Here is a 7,371-nt window from a genome sequence, read left to right as displayed (position 1 = left end):
CAGATCCAGACACTACCCTCCTCTGAGACCCCAAATCCAGTCTCTACCTCTCCCCTGAGACACCAGACCCAGGCACTACCCCCTTCTTGAGACCCCAGACCCCAACACTCCCCGACCCAGACAACCCCTTCCTGAAGTCCCAGTGGACTTCAGGGGACTTCCGGAGACCCCTGACCCCAACAGAACCCAGGAGACCGTAGCCTGGGATATAACTCCCTGGAGACCCTCGGGGACCAGGACACCTGATTTGGGCGATCTGACCCTCTTCACCTAGAGGTTGGAGCTCAGGCTCGTAGTCAGGGACAGAAGTCACATGACACTGACCCCCGGGTCCGGCGCGGCTGGACGAGGGCAGTACCGGGCCGAGGGCAGTACCGGGCTGAGGAGGGGCGGGTCGGGGACAGCGCGCAGCGGTGCCCTCCGCAGGCGCTTCCGCCTCGGCTCCGCCCCGCCCCCGTCCCCGCCCCGCGGTCCCGTGACCCTCCGCGCGCGGCAGCCCGGGGCGGGGCTCGAGGGGTGGGGCCTCGCGGGGGCGGGGCCTGCTCGGGCGCGGAATGGGTTGGGGTTGGGCTTGGGGTCGGGGTCCGGGGGCCCGGGAGTCCGCGGGTGCGGGGGTGGGGGGGCGCGCGGTCGGCGCCGCTTCGCATCCCGAGGCCGTTGGAGGGACTGGCGCGGGCCGGGCTGGGCCGGCGCGCGGAGTCGGGCGGGGCCCCCAAACCTCAAGCTGGGAGACTCGGGTCCTTTTGGAAAGGCCCTGAGCGCAAGGGGGTGTTGTGGGCATCGTCGCTGGGTGAGCCACGCAGAACGAAGGCCTTGGAACCCACTGACTGCTGGCTTTTCCCCCAACGTTACTTCCGGCGCTTTTCTCAAACACGAGATAGTAAATTCTTTCAAACCCTTTCCCCTCCGTGCACGTGTCTGTGTGTCAATGTGTGTGTGTGTGTGTCAGTGCGCGTGTGTGTTAGTGTGCGTGTGCTTGTCTGGGTATATGGGGTCTGGCCTGCCTTGGGGTTACACAATGGGAAGAACCCACTGGCAGAGGAGATGAGTAAGCTCTGGCTCCATCACCTGATAACCTCGGACAGATGCTTTTACCTTTTTGCTCCCCAGTTGGTTTAGCCATCTCCAAATCAGAGGGAGAGCCCAGGAGGACGCTTAGGTGGGTGTTTTACTCAGTGCAGTAACTGGGGCCCTCAGCCAGCAGCTCCCTTAGGGCAGCTCCCCCCACCCCAGGAAACTCTCTAGGGCAGCTTTCTGGCCTCGGTTTCTCCCACAAGCTCAGGGCATCCCTCTGGGACCTCTGACCTCAGGAAGACCAGGACCTGGGTTTCTGGTTGGGGAGGTTTTCTGTGGCTCCTGAGCCTGGCACCCATGGGAGAGTGGACGGCACCCATGGGAGAGTGGACAGCACCCTGAATGGCCTCTGGGGACTGGGGTGGGGGACCAGGACACAGCTTCCACTGAAGCCCAATCCGGGCTGGGGAGCTGGTATTTTCCTTATGAAACATGAAAGCTCAAGACAAGAGGGAGTGTGGGGGAGCAAAATTCCAAGGGCAGGAACTCTCAGAGATGGGGCTCAGGGTTGTGGTCAAGGCTTGCTGCTGACCGTGTGGGGAGCACAAGGGGTCCAGTCTCTGGCAACCCATCCCCTTGGTGGCACATTCCACGGTGGTTTCTGGGCCTTTGCGTGGGAGTGGTATGGGGTTGAGTGGCCAGAACAGGAAGTTTTTCCATGGCCCAGAAATCTTTGAACCTGTAATTGGAGCTATCACAGCTGGTCGGCGCTATGAATTGGAGTTTAAAAGGAGTCCACCAAAAGCACTTTCTTCCCTTTCAGCAGCAAGCTGGAAACTACCCCAGGCATCCGAGGACCTGCCCTGATTCTTGGGAAGAGCCTGCCTGTGGTTGTAATGTTATGCAAATGATTGGCATCCTCCCCTGCGGTTCCTGAAGGCTGCTCAGGTGTATGCACACGGGACAGCGGAGCCAGCCCAGCCCTGACCTCTAGGTGGGGGAAGGTCCGTGTGCTGCCAGCTATGTTTGTTCAAAGCCAAGCCTCGGCAGGCGTCTGAGTCTTTTGGAGATGTGAGTTCTTTCTTGGCATTGCTGCAGAAGCTGGCAGGAGGGTCAGCTTGGGATAGAGCCCTGATGGGAGGCAGCCTGCCAGCGTGCATGATGCGGCTCTGGACGCCTGGGACATTGCTAATTTGGAACTGACGCCCACAGTTAGGAGAGGGGCCTTGCAGTGAGAGGTGCTGGTCTTGTCTTTCTGTACCTAGGACAAGGGAGGAGAGGCCTCTGTCTCTTGGGCCTGCGTGGGGTGGGTGGGTGGGGGGTGAGTGCCTTCAGCGAGAACACCCAGCCCACATGAAGGGATTCTGCAGGGGTTCCTGGGACTGGCTGATGTGGGGACCCAGGACATCAGATGCCATCGGTGCAGGCCTTCAACTCCTCCCTTGTTGCCCTCAGCAACGATTGTTCTTGTTCCTTGACCTGGCCCACCCAGGTTGTATTTCCTCTCCCACAGCCACCCTGATGTGGTGTGGTTGGCCCCAGTTCCAGAAGGGCACTGCTGGTGGGTGCATGTCTCAACCAAGGGAGGGAGGTTTGCTTGACCAAACTTTAGTCAGACTCCTCAACCTTCTCCTAGGCCCATCTGTGCACTTCCTTGTAAATCCCAGTTTTAGCAAGAACCCTCCGCCCTCAATGTCCAATCAGGTTCTTTCTCTCTTTCTTTCTTTCTTTCTTTTTTTTTTAAAGATTTTATCTACTTATTTGGAGGAAGGGGGACAGAGGGAGAAGCAGACTCCCCACTGAGCAGGGAGCCTGACATGGGGCTCCATCCCAGGACCCCAGGATCATGACCTGAGCCGAAGGCAGATGCTTAACTGACTCGGCCACCCAGGGGTGGGTGTCCCTTGATCCCCCTACCACCCCCAGCTGATGTCTGATCACCTGGCCTGTCCTTGGCCAGAATCCTGGTAGGTTGGTTTGGCCAGAAGCCCCCTCACCACTGATGTTTTTTTCTTAGTGAAAAAGTCAGTTTTTTCCACTGACCCCCACTTGCTGCTTGGCTAGTATAGGTCAAGTTTTCCTTGACCCTCATAGGGTCCCTGGCTGGGTCTGAAAAACTGACAAAAATTAACAGGAGAAAGCCCACACATTTGTTTTACTTTATAAGTTTTACCTGACATGGGAAACTTCGTAAGGAAATGACCCAAAGAAACAGTTAAACCTCAGTATTTTATGCTAGGTTTGATGGGGACTGGACAGCTGTGGAAGAATATGGCAGGTTAAAGAGTAAGAGGTTAGTGAAGTCAACTGGGGAAGATTAGTGAGCCCAGTTTGTTGGGATTCTTCCCTTTGTCTTTGGCACAAGGATGCTCCTGTTCTCTGGGGATAGGGAGGGTACCTCTCACAGGAGGGTTTGATGATCTGTTTCAGGGGACAAGGGAGGGGGAGGTCAGAGTGACCTTCCTGCTTCTGCTGTTTTCTCAAACTACTTCAGCTTAAAATATTTGGCATGCGAGGTGTCATATTTTGGGCAGCATGTTCTGAACCCTATCACTATAGATGCTCACTTGCCCTGCTGTGATCAGAATTGAGCCCACACCACAAAACTCCATCACCATGGTCTGTGTACCTACTGTGATGGTCCTGAATAAATCACGCCTTACTGTTTTAACTGGTTAAATGTATGCTTTTCTAAAAATTCTGGTTAGTTGACATACAGTGTTGTATTGGTCTCTGGAGCACAACATCATGATTCAGCAGTTCCACGCATCCCTCACTGTTCATCGTGGTCAGTGTCCTCCTAACCCCCATTACCTATTTCACCCCATCCCCTCTTCTAGCCATCTGTTTGTTCTCTATAGTTAGCAGTCTGTTTCTTGGTTTGTCTCTTTTCTTGTTTGTTTGTTTTGTTTCTTAAATTCCACATATGAGTGAAATCATATGATATTTGTCTTTCTCTGACTTACTTCTTTCACTTAGCATCATAATATGTAGCTCCATCCATGTCATTGCAAATGGCAAGATTTCATTATTTTTGATTGCTGAATAATATTCCATTATATATATATACACCACTTCTTGTTTATCTATTCATCAGTCAATTGACATTTGGGCTGCTTCCATAATTTGGCTATTGTAAATAATGTTGCATTAAACACAGGGTGCATATATCTTTTTGAATTAGTGTTTTCGTATTCTTTGGGTAAATATCCACTAGTGGAATTACTGGATCACAGGGTAGCTCTATTTTTAACATTTTGAAGAAACTCCGTACTGTTTTCCAGAGTGGCTGCACCAGTTTGCATTCCCACCAACTGCCCTACCATTTTAACAAGTGTTGTGAATAATTCTTTCTTTAACAAGATGCTGACTGGGAGGCTCTCGCTCATCCATTGGAATGGAGAGGACGATGGGAGGGGTCCCAGAAAGGGGGAGCAGTTCCGAGCAGATAGGAGATTTCCTGCCCAGGAGTGCTGTGGCCGGTGTGAAGTGGTTTGCCTCTGGGTACCGCTGTCCCTCTGCCCCCTGCCCCACTCACTGCAGATCAGTAGGGATCCTCTAGCTCCAGGCCTCTGAGCTTGCTGATCCCTATCTGAAATTCTTGACCTTATATCAGCCTGGCTAGCTCCCCACCTCCTTCAGGTCCACTGGGACGTCACTCTCTCAGTGAGGCCTTCCTTGGTGTTCAAGCGCCCTCTCCCACCCCTCTGCCCAGTTGTGAGCTGCTGCCCTTGTGCTCACAAGGAGGGGGCACAAACTAGTTGACATAAGCAAGGCTTAGCCTTGGCTGGCATGTGGCAAGTCCGTACTATTATTCTTACCATTATTGTCATCATACGGTGGTGCCGGGCCAGGACCATGAGGATTTCCAGACAGGGAGGGTCTTCCACAGGGGGCTAGGGAAGATAGGGCTTACCTGGGTGACAACAAGGTGGAGAGATAAAACTTGTCAGTTGAGTTACCAGCAGGGGTCAAGTTTGTCAAGTTTTATTTAATTTTTTTTTTTTTAAGATTTTATTTATTTATTTGAGAGAGAGAATGAGAGAGAGCACATGAGAGGGGGGAGGGTCAGAGGGAGAAGCAGACTCCCCAGCGAGCAGGGAGCCCGATGCGGGACTCGATCCAGGGACTCCAGGATCATGACCTGAGCCGAAGGCAGTCGCTTAACCAACTGAGCCACCCAGGCGCCCTTTATTTAATCTTGTATGCAAGGGGAAAGCCTCTGAGAGACCACTTTAAAGATTCACCCCTGGCAGGAAGGAGAATCACTGTTAGTCTAGATACAAAACAACCTCTGGTTACAGATCACTTACCTGTGAATGACACTCAGCTGGGCGGTGACTGGTTCCCAAAACAGATTATGCCATCATTAAAGTTCATCAGATCATTGCATGTGTGTTTCATCAGGAATGCTAATTTCTGAAGCTCTGCCCAGACCAGGTGTGGGACAATTTTTCCTTTCCAGTGCTTTCAAGGAACTGGATGGAGCTCAGAATGAGCATCTTCTCAAGGAGATCCAATATTTAGCAGCAGACGCTAGACTCAATGTGTATGGCAGCCGGGACACGCACTGCAGAGTCTGGTGCAGGTCTGGCCTTGGGGGCAGCTGGTATTGTATGGGTCCCAGGGCTTGAGGAAGATAAGGCTGTGGTGTAAGCTCCTCAGGGGGTCACAGTCTAGCCTTCCAGGGTGAGACAGGGGTAATTTAATGTAAACACAGAAGAGAAGACTTAGACACCAAGAGAATTGTGCCATTTTGCACATCTCTTTCAGCAAAGTCCTGAGGAATGGATATTGGAGGAAGATGACTCTAAATCAGACCTGGCAGAAACACCCAAGGCCATGCTAAGTCTTCCCTATGGCCTCCCTTGAAAGGAGGTGTGGCCTTTTGCCAAGATTGCTATGCACTGGGTGGGTGGGGGGGTGCACTTGAAGCTTTCAGAGATTGTTGGGTACTGGTTCTGAGCTAAAGCCATTTCCCAGACATTCTGGTGTCCCTATAGTTCACTGATCAGCAGGGGGCTTTGGAAATCAAGTGAGATATGCATTCTGGGCCACAGTCCATCTCACAGTGGACACAGCAGATATGTGAATCTATCTTGTATTAATTTCCCCAGTTGTCAAGATATATTGAGCAGCCAATGCAACACTACTTGCTGGTCCAGGCAATGACTTCCAAGGCAGAAAGCCCAGTGGAGGCCTCCAGGGCTCTCCTCTTACATCAGTTGAGGAAACATCAGCTACTTTGATAGCTAAACCCCAAAACCTCAGGGACTTAATACAACAGATGTTTATTTCTTGTCCAGTTTGCAACATTGGCAGGGAATGGGGGGGGGTGCTCTCTGCTCCATACAGTCATTTAGGAACCAGGACAAAGGAAGTGCCATTTTCAACATGTGGATTTAAAGTCATCCTAGATACCTACATCCAGCAAGCAGAAGGGTGAAGAGAAAGCATGCAGGCTTGAGTAGGAGGCATTTATGGGTTAGGCCTAGAGTGGCACATATCATTTCTACTCAGATCAGTTCCAGAACTCTGTGACATGGCCCTACCTAGACACAAAAGGGGTTGAGAGGTGTGGCCTATTGGGGCCAGCAGTTGGGGCACCAGCTTTCCAACACCTCAGTTTGTCAACTGTGGCAAAAAGAGTAAATCCCTAGAGGACCAGTTCTATGTGTTGCTGGGGGAGAGTACATTTCTAGAAGCTCAGACTAGATGCTTCTCTTCTAGTCCTTCCAATGACTTTGTAGGCACTAATCCTGGTGTATTAAATCCCTTTCTGCTGAAATTAGCTGTACATGAGTCTGTAATCTATATCCAAATTCTAGCTTTTGCAGTCAGTGAGATGAGAGGTTGGGGAACTGGGAGGCAAGTGTCTGAGGGATCACTTGGAGGGACACAGGTGATGTCAGAACTTGGGGTGAGTAAGCAACCTGTCTTCAAGACACCAAAGTCCTGGGATGCCTGGGTGGCTCAGTCAGTTAAGCATCTGACTCTTTTTTTTTTTTTTAAAGATTTTATTTATTTATTTGACAGAGAGAGACACAGTGAGAGAGGGAACACAAGCAAGGGGGAGTTTGAGAGGGAGAAGAAGACTTCCTGCAGGGCAGGGAGCCTGATGCGGGGCTCAATCCCTAGACCCTGGGATCATGACCTGAGCCGAAGGCAGACGCTTAATGACTGAGCCACCCAGGCGCCCCAAGCATCTGACTCTTGATCTCAGCTCAGGTCTTGTTCTCAGGGTCATGAGTTCAAGTCCTGAGCTGGGCTCCATGCCCAGTGTGGAGCCTACTTAAAAAAAAAAAAGATGCCAAAGTCCTAAGTGAATGAGAGGACATAGGTGACCAGGTGGGACCC

General features: G+C 51.8%; 1 protein-coding gene across 3 annotated transcripts in view; it reads right to left on the bottom strand.

Moving 5' to 3' along the window:
• Window positions 1-445, bottom strand: part of ARSA (arylsulfatase A) — a 4,690-nt gene extending 4,245 nt beyond the window's left edge. Inside the window, exon 1 of one of the 3 annotated variants that reach the window (XM_034985965.1) lies at window positions 243-445. The gene's annotated coding sequence lies outside the window, so the exon portion shown is untranslated. The remainder of the gene's footprint in view (window positions 1-242) is intronic. The other 2 variants (XM_034985967.1, XM_034985968.1) reach the window with 2 other exon arrangements.
• Between the last annotated feature and the right edge of the window lie 6,926 nt (window positions 446-7,371).

The sequence above is a fragment of the Mirounga leonina genome, unplaced genomic scaffold (assembly GCF_011800145.1).
Source record: "Mirounga leonina isolate KUSES-001 unplaced genomic scaffold, KU_Mleo_1.0 Mir_375, whole genome shotgun sequence".
Classification (NCBI taxonomy): Eukaryota; Metazoa; Chordata; class Mammalia; order Carnivora; family Phocidae; genus Mirounga; species Mirounga leonina.
The sequence above is the reverse complement of the archived record's forward strand: the minus strand, read 5'-3'. Positions and strand labels throughout refer to the sequence as shown.